The 23,718-nt window shown below is 39.7% G+C and overlaps 1 long non-coding RNA gene across 1 annotated transcript in view; it reads left to right on the forward strand.

Moving 5' to 3' along the window:
* The window catches only part of LOC101153017 (uncharacterized), a 46,660-nt gene extending 23,429 nt beyond the window's left edge, over positions 1–23,231 (forward strand). The window contains exons 2-3 of the long non-coding RNA XR_008681395.2: positions 9,006–10,236; positions 19,529–23,231. This is a non-coding gene — a long non-coding RNA (uncharacterized lncRNA). The remainder of the gene's footprint in view (positions 1–9,005; positions 10,237–19,528) is intronic.
* Positions 23,232–23,718: the final 487 nt, after the last annotated feature.

Here is a 23,718-nt window from a genome sequence, read left to right on the forward strand (position 1 = left end):
GGCCTCATCAACCAACCGAAAGACTGCCCCAGAAAATGAGAAAAGAGAAAGCAACAGTGCTTACAAAATACTCTAAATTCTGTATTGCCTTCCGAATCCCAAATGACTTTTCATAGTTAGCTGTCCCTCGTGCTATTAACCCACCCCACTCAAGTTCAGTTTCCCCTCTGTTCAAGGGCTGCATTTGTACTTATTTCTTAAGTCTCCAGAGCTTTGAGATGTGCAATGCAAACAGTAAAGAATCACATTAATCCTGCTTTGATCTCAGAAAGGAGATCATAGCAGAAATCGGGTCACCACAGAGATAGGCGCTGCTGTGAAAATGAGCTTTCTTTTTTTCTTTTTATTTATTTTTTTTCCTTCAAAATATCTCCCTTGGCTTCAGGACATTCATTGCTTGCAAACTGGAGAATTGCCAATATGAACTAAGAATAACTTGTAATTTAAAAGTGGGACAATTAAGCTTCTTAGAGCTGTCTTATAAATCTAGATACTGGAATTAATGTACTCACCATGTCTATTTGGTTATTTACATAAACACATTGGACCATATTCCAAATACATGCCCCAAACACAACCTCCACAGGGACTTAATTGCCTAAAAAAAAAAAAAAGGTGTATTTTCTCTGCTGTCTTTTACCCTGGAGTCCTGTAAGCATAGAATAATGGTAGTTAATCTGCTTAGATAATTTAAGACTTAAAGATTAGAAGGCCTATATTGACAATTTCAAAAATTCAACTCTGAGTGCTTTGGCTAAGCAAAGCTTAGGAGATGACAGGTGTGATAAAAGAACTGCCAAAAACTAGACTTTATTAAAACTAAAAAGTGTGATGTTTTTGTGGCTCTGAAAGAAATGATTGTTATAATGCTCACTCAATCCAAATGTGTCCCTAAACAAACAACTACAGGGGTATTTTATTTTATGCTACCTGATATTTATACACATAATACAGCATTTCTCTCTGCTTGCATATACACATGCAGATAAATTTTATAGTGCTTTTCAGCCCATATCCCATATATATAAATATAGTTAATCAGTTAGTATAGTTAATATAGCTGAGCTACATTCTCAACACAAGTGATGTGCACATGATCATAAGCATTTGTGCTAAACACACATCCTTCCCCTCATTTCCCAATTTGCTATGGTAGCATCAACATATCACAGGAGGCTACTTACGAAGTTGTAGCTGCCACCCAGCTTTCTTCAAAATTTGTAGATTGGGAGGAACACATGAAGATATCTGAATTTGTTAAAAATGCTATTCTCTTTCAAATTATTCCTATTGAAGTTGATTTTCATTTAACCTCAGTGGGCCAGTCTTGATGACAGCCGAAATCACACTGACACCAAGGCTACCCAAATGCTTTTACATGTAGGGCAAAGTACATTAAACTTTTTTGCTTCAAATATGTCCTTTTGAAGTGATTTTAGAACTGGTTTGGTAGGAGAACTCAAGTGGGAAAAGAAAGTTTAGGGAGACAGAGGGCAAGGAGAGAAAGCAGGTGAAAGAGAGCCACATGAATAGAAAGTAGGGGAAGAGAAACCTTTTGTGGCCATAGATTATGTACTGTGAATTGTGGAGGATATTTTCATATTCAATGTGTGCTCTCACCTTAGTGGCCTTCTTTTTTTTTTTTTTATCTGTTCTTCTAAATCTGCTACCATTAAAGTCAGGTTCTAGAGAATATGTGTGGAAGCTACCAAAATATCCCTTTAGGAGATGTTGAGAACATGTTATTGGATACAGATGCACAAAGCATTGCATTAAGTGTCCCAGGAATGCTTATTTTGGTGATATTTAGCTGAAAAATGTATTGTGCTCATATGAGCTGATTTTTGTTTTGTCTTACTTGTGACTTAATTTCTTTCTACAGATTACTTTATAAGCTGACTTTACCCATATTTTGAAGTGAAAGATATTTTCTTTCCAGAGGAGCAACAAATGTTGGTTACTTTTTGGTCCTTAAAGATGGCAGTAAACATTCCATCTTAATTATATTTAGAGTTTTGTTAAAAATTTTAATCTTTTCAGTCCACTGTCTTCCTTTTATCAGTATCCCAAGAGCCTGGTATGTGGTATGTGTGTAAGGAGAGAGAATAGACCTCCTTGTCTTCTTAATTAAAGTTTATACAGCTTGGAGAAAGTAGTAATTTTCTAGAAAATTAGATCATTTTAGATCACTATAGTTCCACTCTTCTCTCTTAAACATGGTTCTAAGCAAATCTTGCCCTTTAAAGACCATCAATTAAAAAGCAAAGATTGCTGGAGAAGTATTCTGAATTTAAAGTATTTAGATTTAGAAATCTGACCCTGCCTCCATAAGAGTAGGTATAAATGATAAGTCCTACCCTGTATGCATGATGTGACAACCCATGTTGATTTCTGTATCGCATATCAGAGTGACACATGACACTTCCCATCCCTACTTATTGGAAACAGCATCATTTTCACCTCTCTCTTCATTATGGGGGTTGTGATTCACATGCACAATAGGTCCTTCTTAAGTCATGATTCCTTTTCTGAACAAGATAGAAATCAAATTTAACAAGGACATAATCAAGGTATTGAACCAAAGGATTTTTTAAATGACCAAAAAAAGGGAGTCATTTTCACATTAAAAAAATGTTATGCTTACTTTTAGGAGATTCACCTAAAATTTTTTGTGTGGCTTTTCATTGCCTACAGAGGACAGACAAGCACCACTGTGGCATAGCTGGGGAGGCAGTTAGAGTCTAGTGGTGGTGGGGGGCTTTAGAGTCAGACTGTTGAAAAATCTTTAATAAGTTATTTTACTTCTCTAAACCTCAGTTTCTTTCAGTACAATTGGAATACTAATAGAACTGGTTTAAATGGTAATGGTAGAATTAAATGAGACAAATACCTGTAAAATGCTTACCAAGTTGCTTTGTGAAAAGTAAATGATCAAAGAATACTAGTTAATGCTTAATATTAGTGTTAATGTAATGTTTAACAAGTCCTTTTAGTTTCTACTTCTGCATATGCTATCCCCTTATTCTGGAAAGCCCTCCTTTGTTCATTGCCCACCTGGCTGACTTCTCACCTCTCCAGCTCAGCTCAAGTGACATTAGCCTTGGGGAAATCTCCAATGCTTGGAATTAGGTGCCTGTTTTTATGCCTCCGTAGTATCCTCTGCTTATTTCTTTTACAGCATTTTGCAAGTTTTATGGTAATTGTTGCTTTATTTATCTGTCTCCTTTTTTAAACTATAAGTTGTAGCAAGCACAACATAATATTTATATTTCTCAACTCACAACTGAGCCTGATGGATAGTAAATACTCAGTATATGTACACTGAAAAAATACATATTCAATTTTTTCTTCTGTTTTGTTTACATTTATAAATAAGTTGTAATTGGATGGATTCTTTTGTCCTTAGTTTTCTCTAGTTAGTATTTCTCAAGAAGAGTGCTAAACTTTAGGAGGTTAAGGTGGGAGGGTTGCTTGAAGCCAGGAGTTTGAGTCCAGCCCAGACAACAAAGTAAAACTCCTGTCTCTACAATAAAATAAAATAAAATAAGAATTATCCAAGCATAGATGTGTGCATCTGTAGTCCTAGCTACTTGAGAGGATCTCTTGAGCTCAGAAGTTTGAGACTGTAGTGCACTCCAGCCTGGGTGACAGAGCAAGATCCCCACCTCAAAAAAAGAAGGAAAAAAAAAAAAAAAAAAAAGGAAGGAGTGCTAAAAGGAACCTGTTATTTTCCCTGAGTAACTTTATGAAGAGGTTTGATTGTGGGCTCCGTAATGAATTCTTGACATTTTCAGGACAAACTATTTTTCGTGAGTTTCTATCTTAATTGAAGAACTTATAAACATGTTGGGTTACCTGTCCAATCCTTAGACATTCGATTGTACTATTCAATATATGGTTTATGCATATTCGTTGGATGGTGATTTGGATTATTTACTTGAGTGCTAATAGGTTTCAACTACCACAATGTCCTAGCCAAGTGGGCTTCCAATGAATCCAATTATGTCATCACATATTATAGTTAACAGGGACTGGAGGGATCATAAACATTTCAAAAAGCTATTTAGATGTATTTTTCTGGCATCTTGGGTGCCTACAACTGTTGAACAGAAATACAATGAAGCCCTCACTGTCTTAGGCTAATTTTAGGGAAGACCAGTATAGACTATGATATGTCAGAATTATAAAATATTGTAATCTATTATATATAACATATTTACATAAGCCAGGGATTAATATTCTGTGGCCAAGACTCATAATTAGATCTGCTTTAATTAGTAGGCCAGAATTCTTTGTATTTATTTCATTAATCATTAGAAACAGTTGTTACTGGAGTGTTTGAAAGCAGTCTATTTCCTTAAGGAGATTAATCACCCCCTGCAAAGCTAATTTAATTAGATCTGTAAACTCTCTTCTTCCAAAGGAAAAGTTAAGCCAATTCCCCAACTTGGAGTTATCAAATGTTTCAAAGGCACAAGATGTAAATTAACTAGGTTTTCCTGGAATAACTTAATAAATATATGAGGTAAGTGATAATAATAATGATTCCTGCTGTTCTGCTCATGTAAACTGTAATTTATGTTTATAACCTTTTCCCTTGCCCCCTTGAAAATTAAATTTAGCACTACAAAATTACAAAAGAAAAAATGAAATTTTACACCATTGTGAGAACATTAGAATTTCTATTAATGATGAAGGGATATTCAGGTTTTCAAACTAAAGAACATAGTAAATATTTTGATTTGGTTGCAGATTCAGAGAATGAACCTCACAGAAAGTTATAAAAAGAACTTGCGGAGGAGGGTCATGCAAGTCTGTTTTCTTGTACCCATCCAAGGCACTCTGAAGCCATTATAGAACCTGTACTGCTTGACATCCAAGACAGTGCTAACCTCACACTCGAATGTTTTCATCAAGATTTTAGTTGCCTGCTCAGACAAAGGAGATCAAAGAAAGGGAAGGAGTGGAGGGGCAGAAATTGTATCTTGCACTGGGCAAAATACAATTTGGGATTTGGAATCCTAAGATTAGGAAATGGTAAATTACTAGCATGGGCTGTGTTAAAGTTTGCCATGTGAATGTCTTTTTCCATCTCTGCACTTCTTTTGTGGCACTTCTCATTTATTTATGCCCCATATATTTCCATGAAGGATTTGAAGTGGCTTTAATAACTGACATACAAGACAAAACAAATATTTTCCTCAGCCCACTCTCACTTTAGATTCAAGCTATGGAGTTGCTCACAGCAGGCTAACCAAGAAATTTCTGCCAATGGACCTAATCATTAACTGGTTTTATTATTAACACAAAGAGCATGCATAAAAAAGTCTTGCTGTCTTTTTCCTATGTAGGTAATGTTGGTCCAGGAAAAGACAACCTCTTTCCTCTTTCCAAATATCAAAATTAGTTTTTGTCACATAAACATGGCCTAACTAGGCCATCTATCAACCATAGTTAAAAGATATTCAAACAAGAGTCTACAACTTCTTTTGGAAGCCTATTCCTTGTGGTTGCTGAAAGGATAGTGTGAAAACTTTATTGTTTCAGATTGGACCTCCCGAGCTTGACTGAATTTTTATGCCTGAGTATGTAAAAAACTCCAAGAAAAACACAGGCCAAACCACCACATTTTGCCTGCTTTCAGGTTCAAACCCTATAAAACCACCACATTTTGTATGGTTTCCATCCCAAACCGTAAGTTGGCATGAGATCTCACTAGATGTTCTGCTCAGGTCTAATTGAAATGTTTACCAACCTTGACAACATTTTTTGTGAACTTGTCACCTATTTGGAATGCAGGTGAAACAAGCTGAGTTTCTCAGCAATAGTTGCCTCATTTTGATTTCTTTACCCTAGCCCTACCACCCAACTATGGACATGGGGCTATTTTGTTGTCCTCGGTCAATCATTGTTACTCCTTCTGTGACATTCTGCTGATGCTTGCCTTGGACCTTTCTAACTCTTTTCTTTCCCTCAAAACTTATGTCTTCTGTGCATCATTCTCCCAGGTTACGGACTTTTTTTCTTTTCTCTTTTTTTTTTTTTTTTTTTTTCTGAGATGGAGTCTCACTCTGTCGCCCAGGCTGGAGTGCAGTGGTGTGATCTCGGCTCACTGCAACCTCTGCCTCCCGGGTTCAAGCGATTCTCCTGCCTCAGCCTCCCAAGTAGCTGGGACTGCAGGTGCATGCTACCACGCCTGGCTGGTTTTTGTATTTCTTGTAGAGACGGGGTTTCACCATGTTAGCCAGGCTGGTCTCCATCTCCTGACCTCGTGATCCACCCTCTTCTGCCTCCCAAAGTGCTGGGATTATAGGCGTGAGCCACAGAGCCTAGCCTCAGGTTATGGACTTTGAAGCTAATCAGATAAATCAGTTTTGCTAAGGTGTTAATGAGATTTCAAAATTTTAGGGAATGCACAGGGCACTAGATTGTGAGTTCCTTGTGGCAGGCATGGTCTCTTGCTGACAATTTAGAATTGCCAGATAAAATATGGGATTTTTATTTGTTAAATCTGACAACCCCATGACCATTTTATCTTCATCTTCTAGTAACTCCCACACAGAAAGTGCTCAATAAATACTGATTGAAAATGAATACATAAAAGTAATGGAATATATATATATATCCTTTGATTCTCCCTAAATCATATTACTTAGGAAGCTGAGTCACCTCATAGGCCTATTTATATGATTGCAGGTTCCTGAGTCTTGTTTTTGGTGGAGATTTGGGTAGGTATAATCTTTGACTTTTCTTGCTTCTGTTGTTTTCTTGTGGTCATTGTTCTAGAGGAGCATCCATCTTCCTTGGAGGAGTCTGTAGAATAGAAAGGGGTGAAGCGGGGAACACCTGCTATTGTCTCATAGTACACGAAAGGAAGAGCAATCCTGAAAATTCGGTTGGGGGACTTTGAGAGAATGGGGAAGCTAAGTGATAACATCTTACTGTCATTCTCTCTCCGTGGGAAGTGGGAGTTCCCTTGATAACTACAAATAGGGGACTCTTCAGAGTCCACAGGGGCTGGGGGGCGGGGAAATAATAATTGCAGATTGGGCTGACAAGAATCTCTTATAAATAGTCCTAATGCCCCCAAAGTCATAATCTTGAGGATTCTTAAGGCCTCTGTGGAAGGGGAAAAACTGTGCAGCATGTTTATTTTATAAATATGTTAAATTATCAATTCCATTTATCATTGCGACAGCTGTAAAATCATAAGGGTATGCTTATTTTAAGAGCTAGGGGCCATTGGACATAAAGACAGTATTGACTTTGTCTTCATTTGTTGCATCTATTGTTTTTTTCAGTAAGTGCCCAGAACGTTTCCAATACTTTATTATACCTCTCCTTTGGGGCAGTCAGTATCTTTTGGGAAAATGAGACTTGGAAAATAAAGAAATTAGTGGACAAAGTGCTTATGCTTTAGGGACCTCTTGAACACATGTTTATATGTTATCTGTTTATTTACAGCTATGACTAAAGTTCATGGTTGATATATTTTCATGCATTGGTTCCCCCCAAAAGGCAAGGGAAATACTTTAACCTTGAGACAAATCAGCTCTGAGCTAGACTGAGCCCAGAACATATGCTCCCACACACTAACTCCCTCAAATTCTGTTTTGTAAATGGATTCTCTCTGCCACTTGTTTTTTTTGTTTTTTTTTTGTTTTTTTGAGATAGAGTTTCACTCTTGTTGTTCAGGAGTGCAATGGTGCAATCTTGGCTCACTGCAACCTCTGCCTCCTGGGTTCAAGTGATTCTTCTGCCTCAGCCTCCTGAGTAGCTGGGTTCATAGGCATGCACCACCACACCCAGCTAATTTTTTGTATTTCGTAGAGATGGGGTTTCATCATATTGGTCAGGCTGGTCTCGAACTCATGACCTCAGGTGATCCACCCGCCTCAGCCTCCCAAAGTGCTGGGATTATAGGCGTGAGCCACTGCACCTGGCTATCTCTGCCACTTGTTTATCTGATTTCTAGAATCTACTTCTGGCCTCAGGCACATTGACAAATAGAGGAAAACTATTTGCCATCTTGCTACTGAATTCTGTTCCTGTAACAAAACAAGGTCAAAGTGCTTTGAAGGCCCATCCAGGAGGAGTACTTTGAAAATTGTAGAAGGTTGGTTTTCTACATATGATGGTTAAAAATGTGGGTTTTGTAGTCAGTTTTATCTGGAATGGAATTCTGAATCTGTCCTTTATTAGTTGGAATTGACTTTCTTTTGTCCTTCTAGGCTCCAGTTTTCTAGTATCTAAAGGGGAGGTAATTACTGTATCTACTGTATAGGGTTGTTGTTAGAATTAAATGACCTATTTCATGGTGAGTCCAGGCCATATATAGTAAGCGGCCAACAAATGGCAGTCATGATTGTTTAATATCTGGAATAGAAGACTTTTTAAATAGAATCTCAGAATGTTTCTGTCCAACAAGTACACCTGTGTGGCCTGGATCTCACTTGTGGGCCATGATGGGAAGTGTGGCAGTAATGTTCCTGTACCTGGCTGGCCACATTCCTGGCCCCTCCCTTGAATGTCCAGCTTCTGGTTTAACTGGAAGTTGGAAGACAGAGTTAGAAGACTCTTGCACCATCTGAGATAGCCAGGGTTGGAGCCTGGTGGAAGGTGAGTGAGGCCTCGTTGGTGCCAACCCAACTTGCCTTTGACCTTCCCCACTGCTCCTCCTACCTAACTTTCTGAGGGTTGTTTGGGGGGCAAATGTAGTCCCAGCCCTGCAGAGGTGATGGCTGGGCCCACTGCCTGGGGCTCTGCTGGGCTTCTGGCCCTGCCCTCAGACTTCTAGTGCTCTTCTGGCTCAACCAGAAGTTCAGGTGTGAGGTGGCCTAGTGTTGTGTGTTGGCCTGGGAGAGGGGTGGAGAACAACACTTGAGCAATTTATCTAGAGGCACCCTGGGGAATTTTTGTGTGTGTGTGTGAGTGGAATTTTACTTCATGCTATTTGTCCCTTTTACCTACTGTGAACTCTTCTTTTTCTTTTTCTTTTCTTTCAGACAGAGTCTTGCTCTATTGCCCAGGCTGCAACTGGCGTGATCTCAGCTCACTACAACCTCTGCCTCCTGGGTTCAAGCGATTCTCCTGCCTCAAGCTCCCAAGTAGCTGGGATTACAAGCATGCACCACCATGCCTGGCTAATTTTTGTATTTTTAGTGGAGATGGGGTTTCGCCACATTGGCCAGGGTGGTCTTGAACTCCTGACCTCAAGTGATCCACCTGCCTTGGCCTCCCAAAGTGCTGGGATTATAAGCATGAGCCACTGCACCCAGCCTTATACTGAACTTTCAATGGGTTCAATTCTGCTAGGAGCATAAAGGCCACTGCATATGAGTTGTGGAAAGAAGAGATTAGAAGAAGGAAGAACTTGAGATGAGTTCCTCCCTTCAACATTCTGTCTCCTCCTACCTAGCATCTTCTTTCTTTTAGTCTTTCTAGAATGTCCATCTGTTTTTGGCCATTGCGGAAAGAGAAGCTGAGCTTTAAAGGCGTAGGAGCTTCAAAATTCTTGTTTCTTCATGTTTGATCACCCTTCTAAACCTGTCTTCTGTTCCTTCTGCTATTCTTTTTTCTTAGAGCATAGGAAAGGGGAGCTTTTAAATTAATACTTAAAGCATGGAAAAAAAGAACTTCAGAAGAAAGTAAAACAAGGGAGATGAGGCTAGTAAAGTAAGGAAAATGGAGAAGAGGAAGAGGAGGAAGGGTTAGCTCCTAAATTCCAAGTCAAATTGATATGGAACAGGCAAGCCTCTTGTCTTATTTAAACTTCAGAAAAGGATCTGCTGAAACTTGATAGAAATGGAAAGGGAAATCCTTGGGGTGGGGAACCTCCAAACATTAGTAATGATATTGAACAACTCAAAGTATTGAGGAAATCTGCAGGCTACATGCCTGAAGATCACCCATGCAGATAGACCAAAAGGATTAGAATTATCTGTTGATATTAGTAATATTTATTGACATCTAGCTAGTATTGGTAATTTTAAGTTTTAGATTAATTTCTTTGGTAATAGCTATGATATATTTTATAGACAAGAATTATATCTATAGGCTTGCTATCATAGGCTCTTTTAATCAGCATTAATTTAGTCTACTGATTTTTAGCACATTTGAATCATTCACTTATGCTAGGTAACTCATTGCAAAATAAAAAGATGATTCCTGTATGTATGGCAGCTATACATTAAGGAGGAGTCTACCAGAATATGAAAAAGTCAACTGACCTAAATAGTAAGTGTTACAGGAGCAAATATCTTCCTTTATAGGATTATATCATTTATGTGAATTTGTATAATAAATTTTCTAAATGCTGTTGTGATGGCAAAAGACTCAGCTTTGAAAGAATTTCAGGTGTTTCATGTCTCCAGCAGAGGGGCAGCCACCCACAGCTGGGGGGTGGCCATAGTCATCTCCATGCCTCCAGTGCTAGCCCAGTGCTGGGCACATACAGGCTCCAGTGTTTCTCAAGTCAAACCAAACTGTGGTGGAAAATAGTGAGGGGGAAATTGTGAGGAAGGATTATTTATTTGTTTGTTTGTTTTAGTATCCTTATTACCTTGGTGGTAATCTGGTTTAGAAACCTACTCTGTTTTTTCTTCTTGAGACTAAGTGCCTAGAATATTTTTGTTAAAAAAATTTTTTTGGCACCATTTTTTGAGCAGTTATTACATGTCAGGCCCCTAAATATACTGGGTGCTCTGGACTCTTCACAGGTGAGATTATTTAATGCTCACACAGCCCAGTGATGTGGGAATCTTGACTCTGTTGTACACAGTGCATCACTCCACTGCCAGGGCTCAATACATCATAAACAATAGCAGCAACAGCTGCGAGAGGAATCCAAGGACAAATTTGTTAGAATAAAGCAAAACAGGGCTTTACCATATGGGAGATATATCTAAGATGGGTTTATTAGATGTAGGATGATTTTTCTTGTAACCTAAGGGCTTTCTGGAGGGAACTGAAATCTTTTCACTATGCCCACATCATTGCCAGATGTGGATACAGTGAAATTGACCTTATCCTGTGTGTGTATCTCTGTGTGTATGCATGCATATGTGTGTGTGTGTGTGTGAAAGTGGCAAATTCTGGTTCATATACTTTCAATTTATCTTACATTCACTTTCTTATACAAAAATTTCTTCATGAACCATGTAAATATGCAGTAGAACCCTACCCCCCACCACCTTCCATATGTGAATAAGTTCACGTTCACCAACATGTAAAACCAATGGCAGTAAAATAATGATAAAACATGGTTATTTCATAAGGGACCTGGTTGGTCTTGTATTCTGATAGTAGGATATAATGGAGTCCTCTACAAAACTTTAAAAATTTATAGTGATTATTGACACCATTAATCAGAATTTGCCATGTGAACAACTCAGGGATCTGTTGTATTAAGCTGTCATGTGGTTGCAATCATACATTTTAACTGCCATCAGAGGTAACTGTCAGCAACACCATATCTTCCCTCCAGTCTATTACAGCTTCAGTTCCCCAGGGCTCCATCCTGAGTCCAGGGCGATTTGTATGGTACACTAATGACCTGCTGATTGTCTGCACAAAAGCGAAATCATACAGTGTTCAGGCAACACAGTGATTCCACACAAAAGCAAAGGACTGTCTGGTGTCAAAATAATACCATACTCTTACTTTGATAAAGGTTTTTTAAACTGACTACAAGGTACTATTTGGTGGTAAAGTGTGTAGCAGAAATGTTTATTTAAATAACAAGTTGGCAGCAGGTAAATTTCAGGAGTGTGTGTATGTGTGAAAAGGATGCTATTTAGATAGCTATTTTTGTTCTGATATTTGGTTTTAATTTTGAAAGATATAGAAACTATTCAGATATTTCAGTTGGGTATTTATTTGTGTTGGTGATTATTAACATACATTCTAAATACCATGTCAAATTAAGGTTTTCTTAATAAGTTTTGAAAACATGTGATGAGCACTATATTGATGTATCTACCTGTTTTTCCATTGATTTATCGCTATGGTGTGTCTCAATAAGCAGATTTGAGTTTGCAGGGGTCAGATGAAGCCATGTCACTGCTCTATGTGTGTGTGCCTGCCCCATAGTGTCTCCCTTCTGAACCTAAAGTCACAGGAGGAACCTGAGCTGGCACTGGAAAACCATCCAAAATCCTACCCTGACCCTCTTTTGTCCTGCTCCCATACTCCTGTGGCTCTGCAGTGTGTGTGTGTCTCTGTGTGCGTATCTGTGTGTTTGTGTGTGTCTCTCTTTGTGTGTGTGCATATGTGTCTGTGTGTCTCTGGGTGTGTTTATATCGAGTGGGCTGATTTTCCCTAGAGTATTTGTTGCTGAGTCATTTATCTGTTTAATGATGGAGAATAATTCCTGCTGAGACTCTGACCCAGATCCCGAAGCTTTATTCTGAGACTTGGCTTGTTTGCTTGTTCATTTGTCTATTCTTTCATTCATTCAGTTGATTATTATAAACCTGTTTTTATATACCAGCCACTATGCTGGGCACTGGGATGATAATGATGAAGAAGATTCAGTCTCGAATCTCAAGCCCCTTGTAGTCTTGTCGGAGCTAGTGATCAGTCAATTGGCAGTTACCCAATGCTTAACAGACTGTCAAGGATCCCTCGTCAACTAAATTCTAAAAAGGTTTAAAGAGAATGTGAATTGTAACACACTGGAATATGAAGGCTACTCCACTAGACTGCAAGCTTGTTTAGGGCAAGAACTGAGTCTTGTCCCTAGAATTACTCATAGCTCTGAACACAGGAAGTGCATAGAGTATATGTTCTGTTAAATGTAGATTATTATTATTATTATTATTTTTGAGACAGAGTCTTGCTGTTTCACCTGGCTGGAGTGCAGTGGCATGATCTCTGCTCAGTGCAACCTCTGCCTCCTAGGTTAAAGTGATTCTCATGCCTCGGCCTTCCGAGTAGCTGGGATTACAGGCGTACACCGCCATGCCTGGCTAATTTTTGTATTTTTAGTAGATACAAGGTTTTGCTATGTTAGCCAGGCTGGTCTCGAACTCCTGGCTTCAAGTTATCTGCCCGCCTTGGACTCCCAAAGTGCTGGCATTACAGGTGTGAGCCGGAGGAGGCCCAGCCTAAATGTTGTTGAATTTTTCGAGATGCCTAGGAAAAGAATCTTCAGCTATAGACAGTAAATTGCAGACATTAAAAGTAGAGGCTTTGGTGTTAGTTATGCCCTTTGCCTCTACCCATAGTTTAACTTAGTAACCAGTGACAGCCCCACCACATCCAATTTATTAATCCATTTCAAAAGATATGTGTTTAACACCTATGATATGTCAGGGCACTACTAGGTGGGTGTGAATGTGAACAAGATAGAAACAGGATCTTTCCTCATGTAGTTCCCAGTTAGGAGATGTGGGGACCTCAGAACTGGTGGAGAGGATTTCAATAAAGTGTGTTAAATTTTATGAGAGAAGAGAAGCTGTTGCATTGACTGACTGAGGGGAGAGTTTAGGAGGTCAGGAAGAGTGCTTCAGGCAAAAGAGACAAAGTGTGCAAAGACCTGGAGGTGAGAATGAGCAGGGTGCATTCCGGGGACTTTAATATATTAAGAGTCATTGCATTGTCAGCTGCAATGAGAGGAGCTTGCGATAAGGCTGGGAAGGTGAGTAGGGACAGATCCTGAAGGGCCTTGTAGGGAATGCTAAGTGGTTCGGACTCCATCTTAAGATCAAAAGGAATTTTTTGACTGGATTTGAGCAGGGAAGCACCATGATGAAATTTGCATTTTAGAAAGATTACTTGAGTTACATAGTGAAAGGAGAATTGTAAAGGGTGAAATATCAGTTAGAAAGGCTTTTGCAGTAATCTGATTGGAAGATGGTCCATAGTCCAACAGTGTGGTATAGTAGAAAAATGCATAAGTTTGAGACTCCAACAAGCCTTGCCTCTAAAACTTAACTATCTAAGTGACTTTTAGCAAATAACCAACTTTACATAGCCTCTACATTTTTTTTTTCTGCAAAACAGAGTAACTTTGCATATCTAATGTGAGGCCTAGATGGAATACTGTATGTAAGATACCAGACATAACATGACATACTTCTAAATGACAGCCCTTTCACATTGTTGTCAATGATGTTACCTCCTCCTACCTCCTTATATTTCTTCCCTTTTAGTGTACAACTTAATGCTTTTCAATAGGATATTTTGTTACCATTATTGTTGGTCCTCTATCTCCTCACTGTGTGTGGCAGAGGCTTTTCCTTTTTGCTTCAGTCTTCTTGACTATTGCAGCTCTCCCAGAATGCTCTGAGCCATCACAAGGTTACTTCTGGAAAAGTCCATTCTGTTGAACGCTTTATTCCGATTTGGATGATGTTACAAGCAATGAAAACCAAGCCTGGTGAGGGCTAAAATCCTTGCTCCCTTCCCTTCAGGGACTTGCTGGTAACTGCTTTCTCCTCCTCATGCCCTCGGAATGCAGCTTTGGTGTTATCTTTGGCACTCCTCAGGGCTGCTTCTTAAGCACTTGTGGAGAGAGAACTTTGTATATTTTACAGATTAGACCTTATTTTCACTCTGAGAATATTCCAGAATCCTGTCATATTTTCCTTTCTGACATCTCTAAGACTCATCTTTGCCTGTGAGTTTCCAATCACTAAAATCCTTTCCCATATTTTGGTCTTCTTTTCCTTCTACTCCTTATAAATGCCTCCATTGTGGTCTCTATTCTTGAGTTCAGTCTCTGTTAAAGCAATCTTCTTGGTGCCTTCATTACAACATCTTTTTAAAATGCCTTCACTGGTTTCTTTCATCTGCATTAAATCTGGACATTAGGGACCTTCACTGTTCTTTATTGGTTGATTGTTTTTTTTCCCTGCCGGCTTTCCATATTTCTTCTTAATTTCTTAATACCTGAACTCTTTATATGTTTTCTTTATTTCCCTCATTCACTTTTGTTTTCCTAGGCAGTTTTAGAGCTGTCTCTTCTCCAGCCAAGAACATTTTCTTTCCCTTTCATATGCCAAACCCAGCCTCTAACAAGTTGTATCCTGTAACCCTTCTCTATTTCTCTCATAGTGCTCTTCCTCACATTTGCTAATGTCTCCGTCTTCCTTATGATAGTGTTTTTAAAAAAAAAAAAATCAAGGGACTACCGGTATAGCTATCTAATAGAGTATATGTGTGCCCCCTTTTGATATAATCACATCTATTGTCTATCAGGGAAGATCTTTGCTATTAGTTGTTGACTTGAGTACATGCTCTTGCCTCCATTGCTACTACCTTAGTTTGGGGCTGACAATTACAGTTACCTCCCAGTTGGTTTCACTGCCTTGGCTATCTTTCCTGGTTATTCTACCTTCACATCGTCGTCAGAGGTGTCTTTGTGATCTGGTCCGTTTCCCTTCTTAAAACAGAACAGCAAAGCTCTGGCTTTCCCTAGCCTAGAAAATAAAGTTCTGCTTCCCTAGGTGTGCGTCAAGAGTCTTCAGACCCTGGCTCCTCCTCACTGTTCCTGACTCACCCTGTCATTTTTCACCCCAAATTCTAAATCCCAGTCACATAGAACTGCTTGAGGAGGCAATTTACTATGTGTTGAAGTCAAGAGTGTTCTGCTACAGACCAATGTAGTCTGCAGAATTCTTTACTATCTTTTAAAAATGAAAAAGATTTTCTGTAAAGATCTGTCTTTCTGGCTTTATCTCAGAAAATATGGCAACAGTGTACTGCACACCCACCCAGTGGTGGAGGGTTACAGTGGAATGGGGAAGCCCTGTTGGGTGAAATGGCTCTCTCTCCAATTTGCCATAGTTTCTGCACTCGTGTTTGCATCCTCAACGTTGAGGCAAAGCATCATTTGCCATTTATCACTGATCTTGTGCTTTGTTTTATCCCCTAGTATTAGGAGAAAATTGTACCACATGTCTATAGATGAATCAAAGATGAGTCAATACTGCTTTGTATTTCAAGGTATGCTATATGGGGCCCACTTGACACTATCATTGTCCTGCTCCTGCAGACATCTGAGTTGGATCTCTGACTGATCAGCTTAGCACTAGGGTCTGTGTTTAAGTTCTGGCTCCATCACTTATTAGCTGTGTGGTTTGGGGCAATTTACTTAAACATTCTCTGCCTTAGTTTTCACATCTATAAATCGAGGATGATTTATGGAAAGTGCTCAATACATCTCAGCAACATTATTGCCACCATTATTATTATTCTACTTTCCGCAAATCTAATGATAAGAATGACAGATCCATGAGGGACATGGTTTGGGGCAAGGTTTGGGGCAGGGGTCTTTTGGTGCCTATTAAGCCACATCTCCCTAGCTATCAGTTTTGCCACTTACTAGCTGTGGACTGGTCAAGTTATTTAACTTCACTATGGCTTCGTGTTGTCATATTTTAAAATGTTAGTGATAACAATATCATCATAATAATATCCACATCTTTGGTAATGATGTCTTATCTGAGATAACCATGTACTGAGCCAACCATGTACTGTGTGTAATGGATGTCTGTCTGCCACATAATAAGTACAAATGAATGGTAGTTATTGTCATTGGCTGCCCTGCCTCTTGCCCAGGGGTCATCACCCAGTAGTTGTGAGGGCCCAGGGAGCCAGGTGACCCACCTGTATGTTTTATGTGTTAGCTATGCATGGGCTTTTCAAAAATTGAGATATAATTCATATACCATAAAATTCACCCTCTTAAAGCATACAATCCAGTGTTTTTTCAGTATAGTCAGAAAGTTGTGCAGTCATTACCGCTAATTCCAGAATGTCTTCATCACCTCCAAAAGGAAACTCCATACCCATTAGCGGTTGTTCCCCATTCCACTTCCCTCAGCTCTCTACAACCCCTAATCTATTTTCTGTCTGTATGGATTTGCCTATTCTAGACATTCCATATAAATGGTATAAATTGAATCATATGATACATGGCTGGACATGGGCTTTTTTTTTTCCTGTGTGTTTTCCTGAGGAGTAAAGCTGCACCCTTTTCCAGAAAACAGATTTCTGCTGGGAACACGAAGGAGGCCCTAAGTAGGAAGTTTCAAGTAGGAAGACAGCATAGACCATGACTGACCTAAGAGGAACAAAACCAGACAGACTTAGATTCTAGGGGCCAATGTGAGTAAGTTAAGAATTTTGAGGAGCAGCAAACCATTAATATAAAGAAGCAACCAAGATAGATTCCCTTAAATTCTTTGCAGCCTGACCCTCAACACACTGTGAGAATCTCAAATGTCCACCTATGGACTGCCTACCTTAGATTTACCTCACAGCTGGCAAAAAAGACACATTCTGGGCTCTTCCTCAGGCTTACTGAATCAGAATCCCCAGGGTGGGGGTTGAGGAACCAGGAAAGATGGTTCCGCCAGGAAGTGGATTTGGAAATTGTTGAGTTACATCGGGCAAGCTTATATGACACAGATATGGATCTGTGTTTTGTTTCATCCTCAACAACACTGCTCTGTAATGTGGGTTCTTTTTCAGTGTACGTGTCTGATCTTCTTGGTAGAGTTTTTGCAACTAGGGCTTACGTTTCTTTGCCCATCTTAGCCCCCCTGCACAGTCTTGTACAAAGTAGGGGCTCAGCACATATTGGGAGACTGGTTACACAAGAGGCTTGAAGGCATCACTTGGATATTGCCAGGACCAAAGCCACTAAGGTCAACAGGTCTAAGAGGAGACCTTTATGTCCCATTCTAAGCATTCTTTGTTTGAGATTTCAAGGCTGGTGTTTGTTTTCAAGGCTCTGACTTGTGACCCAGTGGTCAGGAGCCCTTTGATGTTTGGGTTCCAGAGGATGTCCCCAGAGCAGTCCCTTCATAGGGACCTCTCAGCCCTCTGTGCAGTGCTGGTAGGTAGAGGGGTGACCAAGTGTAGGGGTGGTATCTATACCTGGAAGACCCCATGGAGCTTGTTAACATGTAGATATCTGTGCCTCAACCCGGACCCACTGAATCAAATTGCTGTCCAGGAAGGGGAAATTGCTACCCAGATACTACCCAAATACTACTCTAGAGTTTGAGGAATATGATCTTCTGCCTGTGTCTGGAGCACAGTGTGTTATGCTCATGGGGATTTACCTGGATAGGGCTGTGGACTGGGTCTTGGGAGACCTGGGCTGTCCTGGTCCTACCCTTTAGTTAGTCTCTACAGGACACTGTGCAAGCCACTCACCTTTCACTTTGCTTCTTTGTAAAGTGAAAGATTTGGACTAGGGTAGACACCAGCAACGCAGACATGATCACTCATATCTGTAGGAGGCTTCTCTATAAATCCAGTCATCGGTTCTAAAGGACCCAGCTCTTCTGTGTGCTCTGAGGACAGAATTGTCTTCTAAGACTGGGGTTAGCAGCTGTTTAGTATCATTGCAGGCCAAGTTGCCTAAGCCCATGTTCGGAGGTTTGATGGTTGGTGTGGGATGGTGGTGACATTAAACAAGAAGCATGGGAAGGCCCTGCTCTTTCCTTATTCACTTGTCCCTTCCTTCTCTCTCTCTATTTTTTTTCATATTACAGCAATTAAGAGTTTTATGTACACAAGCTCCATTTATAAATTGCAGATACCTCGTGGGAGTGTGAAAGTCACCAATTGTTATTTTTTTCTTTCTTTCTTTTTTTTTTTTTTTTTGCACTGTCTTATGGTGCTGATAAAGTCAAATTAACCAGTTATTCGTACCCTAGTATGAAATACCCAATTCTAGCCATTGGAAGACTTTCTGTTTAGCTGCTATCTGTTGCATTAAAGAAATTAGAGTGGGTGGATAATGGCATATGGATGCTGGGCTCCTGGTTCCGGAGGAAGGGGACAGAGGGGCCCCCCTAGGTAGGGATGGCAGCCGAAGACAGCCATTGATTTGGTGGTTTTGCCAGTACTCTGATAATGGCGCTATCACCATCACTTTTGATGTTTTTGGTAGAAATTCCCTAAACTAGTGATGCTTCATTTAAACCACCTTTGGGTGAGATTATTATCATCCTATCTGATTTTGTTAAAGACTCTGGGTATCAATCATATTGATTGCCCAGGGACTGGCTAAGGCTTTGGTTACTATGCTTCTAACTTTTCATGGGAGCTTAACTCTCAGTTTGCCCCCAGATATTGTTATTTATTGAACTCTCACTTAGGTCGCATAATTGCTGTACCATTCAGGTCAGTGCTGTGCAATATCGTGGGGGAAGAAGCAATTTCTTTGCTCTTGATTCTTTGTGCTCTCTCTCCTTTTCCCCTAGTATATCCCTTCCTAGCCCATGTATTCTACATGCTTTATGCATGCAGATTTACTTGCATTTACTTGTATTTAGTCGCAATTATAGTTTTTCCTTTTTCTTTGGTACAACAAAATTAATGAAGGAACAGAGAATCCTTAGGCATAATTTGTGTGTTCCTGTAGTCTCTGCCCCATTGTCTGGAAAACCACAGACTTCATTTAGATGCCAATGAATCCGTCATCAGGCTTTGAGTAAACCATGCATTTACCAAGATCCTTACTTGAGCAGTGATTTAGCTTTTTAATCTTTTGTTTATAATTTTACAGTTGCTGAGACAAAGGAAAACCCACTCCCTTGGAGGAGCATGACCTTTTCCTGTAATTCTTCCCACTGCTGTTGTTGAGCTCCTTGGACCCTGGCTGCTGGACACCATCATCAAGAAGACTTTATGGATGGGCTGTCCACCCACTGAGAGAAGAGGAGCATCAGCTACAGTTTCTCTCTAGATTGCCTTCTTCATTTTGAGTAATGACTGTCAGCAGGGTCAGATTAAAGACAAAACAACTGGACAATTGCTTGGAGGACTAAACTATAAGGGCACTAACATGTCAATAGTATGCTAACACATCCATGGAAAATATATTTACCAGGCCTTCTCTCAGGGAGGATTCTGTGTGGGGTTGGAAGTAATGATTTGTTAAATTCCTTAGGGGTAGAAAGTAGGGCATAATCAGAATATAGAGGAATATGCTGTTTGACTTCAGGGTTTCTGTTTTTCTTACTAGGATATATAAAACAGGGACTCTAGCTAGATTGTTTATGACCACAGAGGGTAGGCTGAGCGCTCCCATGATCTTCCTGCTTGGTTCTTGCCCATACAGAGCTCAGCCTTTCCTCTAATAAGGATTGAACAAGTAGTGGTCTGGGGGAGACACCAATTCATTACCCTACATGTCTCTTCTCTGCACTCTAGGGCTTTGATAATAAAGACACTGGCAGACTATCTATCTTCCATTTCTATAATGTGAGCCCTTAGGGAGTCTTCGTTCACTTGGGGGTGAGGGTCATTGCTCACAGAGTAGTTCAAGTCAAATGGAACTTGAACTCTTTGCCTGTGGGCCTGGTGGTCAGACTCTGTGTTGAGTTCATTAGATTATTGGAGACACAAGGTAGAGCTGGACGCTTCAAAAATATTTGGCTAAAGGATGACATTGCTGGTTATTTGTAGATAAAGCCATGATGGAACCTGCTTGGAATCATGAAGTATGGAACTGGTGGTCATGTTTAAAACTACAACTAATAGTTAAGTACCTACTGGACACTGTAGAGACTTAGGGGCTAGACAGACATGGTTCCTGCCCTCATGGAGCTTATACTGTAGCTTCCCCTTAGGTATGAAGAACGGTGGCTACAACTAACAAATGGCCACAAAGATATAATTGAGCCAGTGTTCCAATTATTAGGGTAATTCCTATTTCCTTAATCATGCCTATTGACCATGTTCTATAAGCCTGCATTCTATAAATGGCCTATGACCATGGGCTGTTTCCCCCCAGCAAGTTGTACAAAGTTCTGCGGTACCAGGGAAAGGGCTTAAGGTTAGCAGGGCCTCTGGGGAAGGACATATGAAGTGACTTGGGTTGGGAAACAGGAAAGGATAGGATTCAAGAACAGCTATTGCTTCTGTTCTATATAGGAAACTGCAGCGTGAAAAATGCTGGGCTGGGAATTTTGAGACCTGGGTTTTAGTTTGTGTTCTGATACTAACAAGCTATGTGACTGTGGGTAAGTCATTTCACATTCCATTTGGATGCCTCTTGAGTGACTCCAGGCCTCTCCAGCTCTAAAACATTAAGATCAGGCCCTACGCTACAGCTGGCCAGTGTGTAATTCTTCTGTTTCTATGCTGTTAGGTCAAATAGATCTTCAATAGTTACTTGATTGTTATTACTTTTTTCTGAAGTGGGTGTTTTATCAATGTTTTAGGATACAGTGAGTCTGCTTCTCCCCTTTGGAGTTAGGAAGGTTGTAGGAATATACACTGTAGAGCATATGGGAGCTTTATCCCCTCCTTTTTTCCCCCCTACCTTTCTCCCTCTCCTTCCCTTCCTCACATTTCTGTTGAGCATATGCCATTGCCGTGTACCAGGTGTGTGCTAGGTTTGGAGATACAAGGTAAACCTGAGACTTTCCCAGCCTCCAGGAGACAAAACCCTAATTTCTTTCATCTGCTGGCTTTCTCTTTGGAAAGAATCAACAATATCGCAGGGGAATGTGCCCATGTCCCAGGGTAACCAACTACAGACAGATGCCCCATTCTACTCAAGCAACTTTTAGAGTGCCTTGAGATACACATCAGATAATTATGCAGGGCCGGGCATGGTGCTGCACACTTGTAGTCACAGTACTTTGGGAGGCCGAGGCGGCAGATTGCTTGAGCCCAGGAATTCAAGTGTAGCCTAGGGAACATGGCAAAACCCCAGCTCTACAAAAAAATACACAAATTAGCTGCGTGTGGTGGCCTATGACTGTAGTATAAGCTACTCAGGAGGCTGAGATGGGAGGATTGCTTGAGCCTGTGAGGTCGAGGCTGCAGTGAGCCGAGATCATGCCATTGCACTCCAGCCTGGGTGACATAGGGAGAACCTATCTTGAAAAAAAAAAAAAAAGATAATTATTCAGCCCTAGAGTCACTGTGAAAAGATCTATCTTCAGATATAAGGAAGAAACAATCTTTTATTTCTTAGGATAAATCTGTAGAAGGACCTCCAGACAGTGAAGGCCACTGACTACTTTATACTCTGTAAGCCATCCCTTCCCTGGTAGGAAGGACTATTTCCAATCTTACAGAGTACCTCTCAGCAAATAGACATTTTAATATATACTGTGATTCATACATCCCTATGGCTGGTGACCTCTTTAAAAAGGAAAGGAAAAAGCCTAATCAAACAAGATGTTGCTAGTAATTCTTACCCTATAGTGAATCCTATATAAGCAAATTTGTATCTTTGTTTTTTCCAACATTAGCAGATCTATTTGATGTATATCTCTGAGTGCAGAAAATATTTTATGGAAAAATCAATATATGGAATTTGAAATTCAGAATTGCTGATACACGCTATTTGGTTTCAGAATTTTATCCTAGGAAATAGTATTAGAGATTTCAATTTCTGGCTTAAATGGTAGAATTAATTACTCTTAACTCTTAATTTTACTTCTGAGTTGAGGTCAAGGAACAGGCAGACACCTCCAGTTAACGTCTATACCTCTCCATGGCCAAGAGTTTTAATTTTCTCGTCTTCAGTTTTGTAGATGTACATCATTACTAAGTGGATTGATTAGTATTTTATCTCCTCTCCTTTTCCTTACTTTCCCTCTGGGAAATATGTTATAAACAGTGTAAGGCTCCTAAGATAGAGTAGCTGGTAGGACTTAGAAGAGAAACAAAGGGCACTGATAACTCACATAAATGGAAAATTGGCTCTGGAATAATTGACAACATATTCAAGTATTTTAGTGCAGTGTCACTCTCATTAAGAAGAAGAGAATCAGTAAATCTATGTGACTCTAAACATTCTAATGAAAAGAGGAATATTCTGCCAATTATCTCACATTTCTAAATATCTGGATATTGGCCATCGTAAAGACAAAACATACAGATGATGGACTTGTCTTTCCACCTCTCATTTGCATGGTTTGGAGCATTGTACCTCCAGCCATTGACTCTAAGGCAATTTATATTTGCTTCCTCTTCCCTCTTGAGAGAAAACGAAAATCTTATTTTTCCAAGCAATTAAAACTCTTCTGCTTCAGCTAGGATGAAAGAATTAGGAGTTCTGTCTCCTTGTATCTAATTGCATGTTTCATCTTTCTTGTTTTAATGATTGACAGAAAACTAATAAACTGAGACATCTTTGAATCCAGGTTGAATGTACTCTCTTGGTGGCCCCATTGCTAATTTGTTTGACTATTTTGCAGGATTTCTTACTCTGTAATGGAAAGGTTTATTAAATATGAGGGGTGCAAAGCTTTCTGAATACTAATGAACTTATTTGCCAAAATTTAAATGTTCTTCTTGTCAGTGAATGTCTGTCTCTCTTAACAGGATCCAAATTGAATAATGAAGAAAATTAGACTCTATTGTACCCTCAGGAGAAATCGTGGTGAATCGTAATAGAATACAGAGGGGGAAAGGGGTCACATTTTAGAAAAAAAGAGTAGATAATCTGGATTATTAAAAAAGGGATTAACTCAGGAAAACTCTATTCTTTTCAAAGAAATGTACTCATAGTCATTCAATGAGCAGGATTTCCCACTGCACAAGCATCTATACCTTTGGCCAGTGTAGAATGACAGTAAGGTCATAATCATATGGAGATGCATGCTAGGTTTCAGTAGTTACAATTTACTAACCTCATTCCCATATAAGGCCTTTATATGCCTGTAATGGAATGGGAAAATCAATAAGCTTTGAAAAGGAACACTATTCTTCAGAGAAGTTCAATGGGAGATAGTT

This window comes from Gorilla gorilla, chromosome 6 (assembly GCF_029281585.2).
Source record: "Gorilla gorilla gorilla isolate KB3781 chromosome 6, NHGRI_mGorGor1-v2.1_pri, whole genome shotgun sequence".
Lineage (NCBI taxonomy): Eukaryota > Metazoa > Chordata > Mammalia > Primates > Hominidae > Gorilla > Gorilla gorilla.